This window comes from Pholis gunnellus (genome assembly GCF_910591455.1).
Source record: "Pholis gunnellus genome assembly, chromosome: 1".
In the NCBI taxonomy this organism is placed as follows: domain Eukaryota; kingdom Metazoa; phylum Chordata; class Actinopteri; order Perciformes; family Pholidae; genus Pholis; species Pholis gunnellus.
In genome coordinates, this window is record NC_136528.1 from 6,620,217 (window position 1) to 6,634,987 (window position 14,771).

Consider the following 14,771-nt stretch of genomic DNA (forward strand, 5'->3'; position numbering starts at 1 on the left):
AGGCTGAAACCACGGAGGGCGGTTATCAACGTCCTTCACCTGCACTGTGATGGTGGCCACGGAGGTGAAGAAGGGCTTGTCGGAGGCCGAACCATCAAGTGTATCCTGGAACATGTGACACGTATTCACAGGTCAAAGGTCACAGAGAAGCAGCCACACCTGGATGTTGTTTTTAATAAATGGTGACTGTACCTGCACGTGTAAAACCAGAGAGATCTTCTGCACCACATCGTAGTCCAGGATGCTTTTCACAATTATCTTTGGAGTGTTGATGTTTTCCAGACGGAAGTATTTATCCTGGTTTAACAGACAGAGAGAAACAAGAAATATATCGTATACATATATAAGATTTAAAGAATATATATATTATAATTAACTATATTTATAAAGCATCTTTCCAAAAAGTTATGAAGTGATTTACAACCCAATGAATTCAGGTAAAACTCAGAGCGCAGCCCTGTGGAGCTTTGAGACGCAATACCAACTATGTCATGAAGATGGAATACAAAAAGTATAATATGCCATGAAAATGGCATAAAAAGTCATTGTATAATATGTCATAAACATGTAATATAAAAAGCCATAGTGTGCGCTGTCCCCTACAAATACATAATAAATGAACATACAGCACATTTTCGGAGTTCCCTCAGTATCTTGCTGTTCTCTATAACAATAGTAAATATACTACATCATCACGTCAAACATCTTCTTACGGTTGCAGGCTCTAAGCGATAGTACAGCGGCTCTGAATCAACATCTGATGCTTCTATCAGTCCCACACTGGAGTTGACTGGAGTGAGCTGCAGGAGACAAAACTCAGAGTCAACATCAAGCTAGAACCTTAAACACACACACACACACACACACACACACACACACACACACACACACACACACACACACACACACACACACACACACACACACACACACACACACACGTGAAACACCAACAGCACTCACCTCATTCACTTCCAGTACATAGTGGCTTTGTGCAAAGTTTGGAGGGTTATCGTTCTCGTTTTCAACCAAGACTTCAACCGACTCGTTCACCTTGAAGAGAAGCAGCAGCTCAGTTTGCAGTCAGAAACTGCTGTTTTCTTGTCTCCCTTGATAATTATTGTTGGCATCTTTGTTGATATTGTGTTTGTTTTACTCACAGAACTGGAGCCTGCTTTGCTGCACTGCACCCACACCATCAGAGCTGCACTGTGCAACGACTGACAAGCACACAGCAGTTATATAGACAGAGTTAATACACCAATACTGATGGTAGATGGTAAATGTACTTGTACTTGTGTAGAGGTTTTCTAGTCTCTCGACTACTCAAAGCACTTTAACACTACATGTCATCATTCACCCATCCAGGTGGCAGCTTGCATGGTAGCCACTGATGGCAAGGGCTACGTAAAATAACTTCAACTCCTCTTATATTTATGATGTTGTAAGTATCGATACCAGGCGGCAACCTCCGGTTCTGAAAAGTGAAGACAATGCTTCATGTGTTAAAGCTGCATTCTCTCTAGTGTCCACCAGGGGGCGACTCCTCTGGTTGTATAGAAGTCTATGAGAAAATGACTCTACTTCTCTCTTGATTTATTACCTCAGTAAACATTGTAAACATGAGTTCGTGGTCTCAAACTCTAGAAACCATAATTAGATTCTGGGTTATTAAATAATTCATTTACCATCAGAATGTCGGTAAATACATAAATAATGAATGAATAACAGCAGAAATGGTTCCTGTCACTCTGAGCAGGACACAGTATGAATGCAGAATGCAGAATGCAGGTTGTTATTCATGTGCAGGTGTTTGTTAAACAGGTAACGGGCTACAGAGAGAACCCCTGCTGCTCTGGCATTGATGATAACTGTGTGTCTTTATTAGTATTCACACAGTGCACATGAACCTCCATTACAGCTGTAAGTTAATTAAAAAGATATGTTTGAAGTCATCTTGAAAACAACTTTCACCGTCACATATTTTATAAATGTAAAATGTTCCACTCAGTAGATTTCTATCACAGATATTTTTTAAATGAACGAATTCAAAGGATCCACATCAAAACGTTTGCTTGCTGTTGTCAACCATCAGCTGATAGGATCACATGTTCTAGACTCTATCATCTATAATCACCTCGTAGTCCAGTCCTTTCTTCACCATCAGGGCGTTTCCCTTCAGGTAGAACAGATCTTCAGGGTTCACCGTGACGGTCAGCGTGGCGTCGCTGCTGGAGATGATTGTCACCAGCTGGACGTCCGCCGTGCTGTTTTCCAGGACCATCACGGGGCCCGGAGGAACCGTGCAGACTGAGAGAGGGAAGAGGCATCGAATGAAACAGGAAGTGGGAAGCCACAAGAGATTTGATTGAATTATAAAAAGATACTAAAGAGATTATTGTACATAGGTTACGATTATTACCAAGTTTAGTTGGTGTACTTGACTTCAAACACAAGTAATCAGATGGTATATACTCTGAAGTGGTGGAAGTAACTAAGTACATTTACTCAAGTGCTGGATTAAGTATTTGTACTTAACTTGATCCCACTTTCGACATTAAATTCATCTCAGAAGGAAAATGAATTAGAAACTAAACATGTAAAAACATTTGATGGCTCTAGATTTGCAGCTTTTCTTTTTAATAAAGTTAATAATGTTTGTTTTAGTAATAATGTTTTGATTAAACAAACATTGTGAAGGTGTCACTTTGGGATTAATCAGTCGATTAATGGAGAAAATAATCAGCAGATGTATCCATAATGAAAATAATCATTAGTTAACTATTTACTGTTAACTATAACAGTAAAATCCTGATTTTACATGAATACATGCGTAATTATAATCTATTGATATAAGATATTATAGTATAACAGTCACACTTTTTAACTTTTTTAACTTTTTAAAACCCTGCAGAGCAGATTGATCACCAGCAGGATGTCTATACTGGAATTAAACTTCCTGGCATATTGTTTTCTGTGTGTCAGTAAGTTTGTGGAGGTTTAATTAAACACAACTTTATTTAGAATCTGCACCGTCTGAGCCAGAAACTGATTCAGATCTTTCCACGGGGCCCCTCTATGAATAAGGGCCCAAAAATGACAACCTGACTGACTTAATATTGTCCTTAGAGGAATATTTTGATATTTTGAGGAATGCACTTTACATTACTGTAGATGATAAAGACACCGCCATGACAGTACGGTCAATATAAAGTGACTACAGGCCTTCGTTAGTTTAGTTTAGCTTAGCTTAGCATAAACACTAGAAGCAGGTGTGAACAGCTAGCTCTGTCTGACGGTATCTCTGTGAGCTCACAAAGACAGAGCAAGAAGAAAAGCACATAATACATTAAACAAAGTATAAAAGAGATATTAATACACATAAAACAATCATAAAAGCACGAAACAAATCAAATCCAACAACAGAAAATATAAAGCACGTGTAGGAAAACTAGCAGCAACATCACACGACCAACGAGATAAAAAGCTTCAAGTGCGTTAAAAACATCTTCACTATCGCACTAATATTAGAAGAATATATAATAATGCTTCTCAGTGTTGTGTGAGCGGGAAGGAAATTTAAAAAGGTTGTTAGTCGGGGTCCTTTAAACTTTAAGGCCCTTCTTTTGTAGAGATGTATATTCCTCTGAGGGTGTGTGATCACATCCAATAACTGTGGAAGCAGCAGCAGCACTTTGTCCAGCTGACATGTTGCCCAACAACACAGTCATTACGTCGTGAGGACGCTCCTCCACTGCACCACACCGAGAGAAAAGTCTCGCTGATAACACGTTATGTCTTGTTTGCGTAAACAACACAAACAGCTCATCTAAAGCTAGTTCTCAATTCAAACTTTAAGGGTGAACACCAAGTCCCAATGTTGCTAATATTTATTGTCTAATATGTCTAATATATATTATGTCTGCTTATATGTTGCACTGAAAACAAATCCCATCGTCTTGATTTTTTAATGTATTTTCTATTATTTTAAAGCAGTTAATGGGCCCCAAAGTCTGAAAGGGGGGGGGGGGGGGGGGGGGGATTACTAAGAATTGACAATAAATTAAGTTAAGAATATCTGTTTTTTTGTGGTAAAATACTGGCTTCTTTCACCTCTTCAGGCCCCTAAAAATACTTTTGTCTTTTCACGAGGGATCACAAGTGGACATAGAGTCCATGAAGGTTAAAGTGCTTTAAAAAGGAGCAGAAATAGAAAACATCCAGTGTCTCTCTGAGTCCTCCCCAACATCCCCATCTCTTCCTGCCCCTCGCCAGCGAACAGCCGAGGCCCTCCACAGAGTCCAGAGCTCTACTCACGTCTTTCGGCCGGACATACGGCACAAAGGCAGGCGGCGACGATGCATCCGAGGAGAACGTCCACAGGTTGGCTCCTCGATTTCAGTTCCATGTCCTGATTTCAAAAGGCACCAGCGAATGAAGTCCCGAAAGGAGGATGAGGAGCCCGTGGTACCAGCTGGTACTCGTCCACATAATGCCCCGTCTGTGCTGCCCGGCGAGTGGGAGTCGACTACAGTCGCAATGTTTGTGACTTCATCTTACGGGCACATATTGCATTAAGCGCCTGCCAGCAGAGGACTCGCAGCCTCCTACTAAAATACTTGCATCTGTTTTAGCTGGACGGGTCATTCTGTATTGGTGGCCCTGATGCATTCTGAGAGGAGTCCAGCAGAGGAATGTTGGCAGCTGAAAACATTTCTCACATGGATGAAAACGCTTCAGGTTTCAAGGTGTACATAAATACATATACGTGTCCTCTTACACCTCGCTGAGCTTCTGGTGGATCAAACTAATGTTTGCAGCCAAACACAGTTCAGATACCAAATACATTAGGCCACTTTTTTGTGTGTGTAAAATGTCTCACATCTAGAATATTTCCATTAGATGTGTCGGTGCAGCCTTAAAAACAGTCTTTGGTTTCAATATGTCTCTCATTGTAAACATCAAATAGCTTCAATGAAGAGCTGGAACACAAGGTTATATAATATGTAAGATAGTGTCAGACATGGGTGGAGTAAGATTAGAACAAGATTAAATCTGCTTAACAGGACTGACTAAACTAGAAACATAAACTGAACAATGTGAATGTAACTAAAACAAGAAAAATATGTATATCAATTGCCTCCATTAGGCTCTCAACATGGCGGCGGCTAGAAGCTAACAATGCTAACAATGGAAACAACAGTAAAAGGGCTGAAAGTGTTTTTTTCTGGGGACAAACTTTTTAAATGTGATAAACCATTGAGACCCGATTCACAATAGGCCTTGTGTATAAGTCATACGAAGAGCAAATTTGTGCAAAAATGAACGTTCCCAACCATTTTTTATTGGCATTTTTCCTCATTATCTTGAATAAATCACAACTTTGTTTTATGCATGTGTTATTGAAAACACATAATTATCTTAAATACTTTATAGCCAATAGATGCATTTAGGTGGAGTTAACATTCTCATTCTTTTAATTTCCTCTCATCATTAAATTCAATGTAGGCTACAATAATCAGAACCTCCTGCAGATATAAATGTTAAAGGTGCTTTACGGGAGATTGGGAGCATTTCTGTTGCCTCTTAACGGCTCTCAACATGGCGAGAGCTGAGCCCCCTACAGTGACTGGCTGTTTTAGGAAATGACTGATAACTGATATGGTAAAAATTAAACTATATATTTGTGAGTCTTTTCTTAAAGATTTACATCTTCAGTAGGAACCAATGGGCTTGGAGCTGAGAGCCACAGACAGGAAGTCAGACAGCATTGAGAGACGGACTGACACTTTTGTTGGTTTCAGTCTTTTTCTGGGATTTGTTGACGATAAGGAAACAGCCTTCTCCTCCATGTTGTCAGTGATGGGCGACTCTGATTGGCCGGTAAACAAACACTAAAGGGTCAGAGATGTTTTCCTCTCCCTCAGTAATAATGACACAAAGTTACACTGGAACAAACTGGGACTCATAACGGCGTCACGTGTGGACAAGGAACCACTGTGCACACACACCAGGCTGACATACATGGCACTAAGTACTTACACACACACACACACACACACACACACATCTCCTCTGTGTGGGAACAACGAGCTCACAGTGTCATGTTGTTACATGAAGCTCATGCTTATGTTTCCATGCAGAGATGCTCCTCACTAACACTGAACACACACACACACACACACACACACACACACACACACACACACACACACACACACACACACACACACACACAGCTCCTCTGTGCTGATTTCCCATCCGACCACCGGGAGGAGCCTCAACATCAGCGACGATCAGGGCTCCGATTTAAATGTTCAACACAACTTTATTCATCCTCGCAAGCTGTTTGCAGCAGAAGAAGACAAAGGAAAGAATACTAATAATCACTAAGAACAGCCTTTAAGTTTAAAAACTATATGAGGAATTAATAATAAGTACATTATTATGTTATTAAGATATTAAAATATAAATATAAAAACATTTAAAAAAAATCATAACGAATAAACTTAGTTTAAAATTAACTTCTTAAGTACTATGTGATAAAAAGGACTTATCTTATTGGTTTGATATGAATAACAACAACCACAATAATGATAGTAATAATAATAATGACATTAATAATACTAACCATAATTATATAATGATACATATATTCTATCATCACTATCATTATTATTAAATTGTTTTTATGTTATATTATTGGCGGGTATTTTGATTTTGTATGATTTTTAATTGTTTTATTTGCCTCATTTCATCTTGAAGTGTTTTATTCCTGGTTCATGTTCAGCACTTCTAATTCTGTTTTTAAAATTGCTTTATAAATAGAGTTATTGATATTACTTTATTATTGGTATTATCCCTTTTAATCTCAGGTCAATCTGGGTTGTGTTTTCTTTTCTTTTTTTCAAAAGTCCCTCATGAGCTTTATCAGAATAACTACGACTGTCTGACAATTTATTTGAAGTAAATAGCTGCACTCAAGATTTATAATGGATTAGAGGCGTCAGATATGAGGAGTGATTACAGAACAGGAACAAAAGTAACCAGTAAGAAAACTGACAACTGTGAGCTCACAGCAGTCTCATAGCTAATAAATAATGCAGTAAATTGATAAAACGCAGCAACAAAGATTTACTCAGTGAGTTTTACTTTTACTCTCCCATCAGGAAGGATAAGACAAAAGCAAACATGATGCTAAAATATTACTATAGCAACATATAAACAGAGATTATAAGCAAGCGTGATAGTCCATTGTGTTCCTGTGGACCAGAGACTGGTTCTGTTCGGTAAATATGAAGCAGGCTAGCTTAGCTTAGCATGAAGGTCGAGACAGCGAGTCTATTTCTGACCAAAGTAGGGTGTAACTGTGATATTTAAAAAATGTAAAAGTATGATCTCATGTTAATGATACACATATGAATTATTATTTTCTCAAATTTACTATAGATATTGAAACAAAATCATTATCGTGAATTATTTTGGCCACGATAATAGTGTAGTGAAAAACTGATATATATAGTTAACAGTAACTTCCTGTATTGTAGCTCGACATATAACAACAGTGTGGTTTACAAGAAGCATTTCAGCCTCACATGGTGTGGATAACTTTTGTTCTTGTCTGCGTTTTGTGTGTTTACAAAGCTTTGGACTTTTAACTGACCCCCTTTTTATATAATTTATGTCATGTTGGTGATGTAACTGTAACTTGAGGTTGGTGGGGTTCAGCAGAGAAGCTTATCTCATTAAAGGCCTACTTAATAGAGTTCTTGTTTCATATAAAGCAGAGGAGAGAGAGACAGTGAGAGAGAGAGAGAGAGAGAGAGAGAGAGAGACAGACAGAGAGAGAGAAAGACAAAGAGAGACAGAGAGAGGTGAAAATAAAATAAAGAAAAAAAGTATTCAGAACCAGATTCTAAAATAAGAACCCAAAGTATATTCTTCAATTTTCTTTATTCCTAATGATTGGTTTTAGATTTTTAATTATAATATAACATAATTTGGTTGTGAACGGGTTCTTTCTATCTGTGAAATGTGTCCAGTTCTTGCGTCGTGTTCCCGTCTGACCTGTATCATTAGTGTAGTCAGAGAGGATAAGTCACATGGTCTGACCTGTGGCTGACCCTGTGACATCACCCCCCGAGGATTATGGGACGCAGGTCTGTCACAGTCGTGTGACGAGATAGAAAACAAGTGTGAATGACAAACAGAGCTTTGGAGATTTGTCTGTCTGATGAGCTTTAAAACGGACGCTGTGTGTCTGACGCCACGGCTCCGGCTGTTCTCATCCAGCATTCGTAGCTTTACCTGCAAAAAGCAATGTGCCGTAATCTGTAGATATCCTACAAAATAATGAAATATGTTATCCACGTGATCATAAACGAGGAAGTGGGGTGGATGAATCCATCGAACGCGGTCCTATAGCCAGGTAACTTCTGTTCGTTCCCCGTATGAAACGAGAAGTCAAAGTTAATTTATTTGTCACGTAACTTGTGTACTTCAGTTACCGGCAATTCCGCAGTTGTTTTAACCCAAACTACAATCTTTTCCTAAACCTAACTAAATATTTCATGATCTTTTCTTAAACCTAACTAAGTATTTCACCATTTTTTCTTTAACCTAAGTATTTCGCCATCTTTTCCTAAACCTAACTAAATACTTCATACTGAAGTGAAGACAAATCACAGAAAAAACTCGCTCTCAAGTTCTATGTTTTCTGATTCACCATCGAGTTTAAAATCGGTGTTAAATGCAGGTCTGAACAACAAAAAGGACCCAAAACAACGTTAGAAAGATTTGCCTTTTAATGATCTGTTTTCCCCTGATTAACTTTCATGGATATAATTAAAGTCAGAGACATCAGGAGAGACTGTGCGTCTGTCTGTCAGCAAGAAACACTTTTTACATGATTTATCGTTATTTCCATTCAGTCACATGAGGCTGATGATTCCCGAGTTCCGGATTTGATGTGAGTCACATCATTTCAATTTTCCCCGAAACATTTAGCCTGATGAAAAACTCCCAGTGTTCAAAAGAAACCATAATTAGATTGTGGGTTATTAAATAATAAATTTACCATCAGAATGTCGGTAAATACAGAATAATGAATGAATAACAGCAGAAATGGTTCCTGTGACTCTGAGCAGGACACAGTATGAATGCAGAATGCAGGTTGTTATTCATGTGCAGGTGTTTGTTAAACAGGTAACGGGCTACAGAGAGAAACCCTGCTGCTCTGGCATTGATGATAACTGTGTGTCTTTATTAGTATTCACACAGTGCACATGAACCTCCATTATAGCTGTTAAAGCTGATCCAGCTGTGATCAGCTTGCCGTCATCAGAAACAGACGGCGCTTCACGTGAAGCATTAGAGGAAAAGGACATTTCTCTAAAAACATTATGAACGCAAGAAAATGTCCTGTTTCTTCTCTTCTCACGTCTGTCCAATCATCCCCAGTGGAACGGACTAAGACCAAAAGAAAATACACAAGTGAGGAAAAACGTGGATGAAATTTCAGAAACTTGGGATTGTCACCTGAATCTGCAGCTCGTCTCGGATTTACAGAGCTTCTAGCTGACTTTCACCTCGTTGTTTGTCTAACCAGGCGGCAACCTTCGGTTCTACCGAGTGAAGCCGATGCTGAAGTGTCTTAAAGCTGCATTCTCTCTAATGTCCATCAGGGGGCGACTCCTCTGGTTGTATAGAAGTCTATGAGAAAATGACTCTACTTCTCTCTTGATTTATTACCTCAGTAAACATTGTAAACATGAGTTTATGGTCTCAATCTCTAGTTTCAAGTCTTCTTCAATACAGCATGATGTTCATTAGGTAAATGATACTGTGATCGACTGATCATCATCACTTCATTCAAACTCGACAGAAACAAAATAAAACTAATCATTTCTGCCCCCAAGAAGCCAAAAGAAATGAAGTTATTGCATCTTTAAGGATGAATCTTTCAGCCCAGAAATTGGCAGATGTTTGTGTTTCTCTGTAAAAACCTCTGATAGTTAAATAAAAAAAATTCCTCTGAGAAAAAAAAATGTTTTTTCTGGAAAGTCAGACCTACTGAATTAACAGAACTGGCTTCTCAAACACAGGCTGAGTCATGAAGTCATACATGAATTATGATATCTTCTTTTAAACCATATTAATAAAAACCTCTGGAGAGGTCTTCAAAGGATTTCTTCAGCAGTGATCTCCCAGCATGCACTGCACAATGTAATGTATTTGTCACAATGTTAAAGAAACGTCTGGTGTAGTAAGTAATATTTAAAACGTTGAATTGGTTTAATGTTGTTGGGCAAAGAGACAAGTGTTTATTAAGTTGATTTTCTGACGCTGCTCTTTGACTTCTATTCACCTTTAGCTTCTTCTACTGTGTCTTTATCTTCTCCCAGTGTTTTTATCTGCTCCGTCATCTGTCTGACATTTTCTTTTCATCTTTTCAGTTGCCTATGGTCTGTCTTTTTTTTCTTTATCCATCTCTTCTACTTTTACTTATCTACTCATATCAGGTCATTGATCTTCATTTGGTGGTCAGGTTTAATCACTGGGACGCACACCATCTTGCTCTCCACACACACACACACACACATCCCCCAGTAAGTAGCCTTATCCCATCAATCAGCTCGGTCTCATAGCGCTTCTTTCGTCTTATGAATTTTTAAACACTAAAAAGTCTCCTTTCCAGACAGAATGAGAAGCCCCCACCTTTTTTTAAATATCAGGGTAAAATCCAGAGGAGTCAATCACTTCCATATCTTTCATTCGTTTGTGTGGGTGTGGTTTTTTTTTGGGGGGGGGGGGGGGGGGGGGGGCTACCTGCAGGATTAACAGAGCCACCACAAGCTCATTCAGGGACAGACTGACCTGTGAAATTGGTGGTCAAGTGGCAGCAACACACCAAAGGGGATTAAGGTGAAAGAAACCGCTCGCTGGATGATAGCAGGGTTTAAAAATAAAATCTAATTTAGTGAGAGATTCACGGCCATGTCGTTAAAATGAATGTAGAGAACGTCAGTGTTTGAGATAAGACATATCTCTGTTGAATAAGAATGAAGCAAGATATGTCAAAGAGAGATCATTTAAATTGAGTTTTACTTCATTCGAATGTAGAAGTATTCGTATTAGAATAGCAGTATTAGGAGAATATCAGTAGTAAATGTAGCAGTGGCATTACAACAGTTGTAGTATAGTAGACTGATAGTAGTAGTAGCAGTAGTAAGATAATAGTACTAGTAGCAGCAGCACAAAGGTAGTAGATAGGAATATCAGTAATGCAATACTAGCAGCTGTAGTAATAGTAGAATAATACTTGGATTTAGTAGGAGTAGTAGTAGTAGTGGTAGCAGGAGAATAAGGGTAGCAGTAGTCATAGAAGTGGTTATAGTAGTAGTAGTGGAATAGTAGTAATGGAATACTGGCAGCAGTAGTTATTGAAGAAGAATACTAGCATGTAGTAGTAGTAGCAGAATGGTAGCAGTTGTAGTGGTATCATTAGTTATATAAGAAGTTGCAGTAGTAATAGTATAAGAATGCTAGCATGTAGTAGTTGATGTTGTTCTAGTAGTAGAAATAGTAGTGGTGAAATGGTAGCAGTTGTAATAGTACCAGTAGTCATGTAATTGCAGTAGTAGTAGTGGAATAGTAGTAATTAATACTGGGCAGCAGTAGTAATAATCGAAAAATACTAGCAAGTAGAACTAGTAGCAGTAGCAGAATGGTAGCAGTTGCAGTAGTATCAGTAGTAAAAGTGGAATAACAGTAGTAGAGCAATTATAGTTTAAAAATACTAGCATGTGTTAGGGAGAATATCAGTAGTAAATATAGCAGTGGCCATACAATAGTATTATTATTAGTAGACCGATAGTGGTAGTAATGGTAGTAATAGAATAGTACTAGTAGCAGCAGCATAATAGGTTGTAGTACAATGGTAGCAGTTGTAGTATCGGTAGTCTCAGAAGTAGTTATAGTAGTTTTGATTGTGAAAAGCAGTAGTAATAGTAGAACAATACTAGCATGTAGTAGTAGTAGTAGTAGAGCTAATGATTATGTCTCTCAAACACACACCTGCTCATGAACAAGAGACGTTGATTCAGTGGAAACGACGTTTAGAGACGTTGATGAATAAGATGTGTAAAGATTTTACCAACAAACTCACAGAAAAACTCAAGTTTAGCATAAGAAAACGAAAATGTTCTTGCATTGTGTCCTACGTCAGCCTAAGTAATGAACGTCTTAAACACATTTTTCCAGTGAAAGTGCTCGTCGATTATAATTTTTTCCAGCCGGAACTTTTCTTTCACCTCTGACTCAGATTGCTTCAATAACAGGCGACGTTCTGCCATGAAACTCTTTAAGTATCACATTGCATTAATTAAATTGAGGTTGTACCTTTGTCTCAGTGTGACGCTGCCCTCATTTAATCTTTGGAGGGAAAGATTAACACAAATGGTTTTCTTTATTTACAGATACTTCGCAGTGATCTTCCTCCTCTTTATGTGTTTTCTGCCCAAAAGGATTCAGGGCGAGTCTAACATCTGCGTTGTGCTTCTTTTTTTTTAAGCATGTGTGCTATTCTTATTTTCCTCCCGAGGCTTTGTGACGATGTGTGAAAAAATAATAATAATAGTAATTGCTGCTGACTTTATTCTAATGATATTCATGCCACAGGAGCAGCCGTGGAACAAACACCTTTACACTGAGATGAAATGCGCTAGAAAACTTGTCATCTGTTTGCAGCACGAGATGTCTGATTACAACGTCGTGGGGTGAAAACTAGACCTGAGATTCCAGATCTAATATTAGTGTGTAAGAAGTGTAAAAATATATTCGCTGCTTGAAGTTTTGGTTCTGTGAGGTTTGAAGAATAAACAACAAACAAAGTGTGGCTATTAGATTTGTTTTGACCCAAGATTACCCAGCGTCTGTGTCGCTGCTACATTTAGTTTTCAAACTAATTCCATTTATCTCTCCAACATCTAATGTTATAGCCGCAAACGTTAGCATGTCCTGCTAACTAGCTACTATTCAATTTAATTCTATTCCATTTGCTACATGTACTGCAAACTGTATTTTTTATGTGAAAGATGTCACTGCATTTGCAACAGAGGAAAACTGTAGTAACATAAACCTGTTGGAAAGAAACTAAGTACATTTACGTACTTATTACAACTGTGAGGAACTTTATCTCCGTTTAAAACTGCAGCAAATACAATATCGATAAATAATTATCAGTAATATTCCAATTTAGTAACAAATTGCAGGTGCTGCAGAGTAGTAGCCTGTGATTTACAGTGTATTTTTATTGCAGGTAACAGTAAAATACTTCAATGCTACTTTTACTTAATAATTCAGAAGAAAAATTAAATAAATTAGACTCTTGCAAATACCGTGTAGGAATTTTTATATATAGTTATATATATTATTTATTTACATTTTTGTTGGTCAAGTTTGTACTGAAGTAATTTTGGTTTTAGGAGGAAAGACATTCTCAGGCCACAACACTCAATACTTTGTCCACTAACTATTTGTTGATGATATTGACAGTGGTCCTTTTGTGTGATTTTTTTGTGTTGTTTGAATCTTGTGTTTACCGGCGATGTGCTCATGAGTTGCTTGGAAATAAGTCATTCCGCATAAAAAAGCATTCAAAATGTAATAATAGACTCAAGAAGTCTTATTCGACTAACACTTAAATTACTTATTAGTCAACTAATCAACTACTTTCATTGAGTGCAATTTTGAGGTACTTTACTGCACTTGAATACCTCAATTTTATTATTACCTTGTACTTCTTACACCACTACATTTATTTGTCAAATTTTGACTCGTTACTTTACAGATTCAGATTAATACTAAATATTATAAACAAATGAATTATATAGTTTAGGCTACCCGACAGTACCTTTACCAGCTGCAACATTAAAGTGAACACAGTTATAATTCAATGATATAATTCATATATTATTCTGAAATGGGACATTCTGAATAATAGGTTTTACTTTGGGACGCTAATACTTTTGTACTTTAGGACTTGTTACAGAGTATTTCTACACTTTGGTGTTGTTGATCAGAGTACTTATTTCTGATCATAATTGACAGTATTAGAGGGAGGCAGCAGGTTAAAACTTTTGGTTGTGATGTTTTTTTTAGATTTGGGGTTAAAACTGCAGATTCTGGATCTCTTTAATGCATTTCAATATGATGATCTGCTTTACATTAAAATATGCTCTAAAATATGTTTATCCATATTTAGTCGAGTTTTATCCAACAGATTTTCTTTAACCTGCAAATCAACAAATCAGAGTCACATCATGACGTGTTTCATTCGACAACCGAAACAAAACCTCCCTCTGAAACGGTGTGTGTTGTCCTTGTCCAACAGCTGATGACACTCTCGCGCTGTTCACTGTAAGCAGCTTTGTGCAGGTGGCTTTAAGCTGTTGCCTCCTGATTCGTCCACTCTGCTAACTTATTCCTTCAGGAGCGGGCTGAGAAGACGGACAGGGAAACTGATTCACTCAATGCTGTGAGAGACTGCTCGTTTCGGTCCATTAATTAGGCCTAATTGTAAGACCCGTAAAACGAGGGGCGCTGGATAAAGCGGATAGAAAGCAGGATCTTATTGCGCGTTTTGGAGAGCTTAGCGCAGCGCGGACTCTGTGTTGGAGCCTGAAGGCGTCAGATGAGCGTCCTCACGGGGCCGAAAAAACCTCTCTCGGACTTCACCTGTAACGCTCGTGCTTATCTCTGGACTGCTGGAT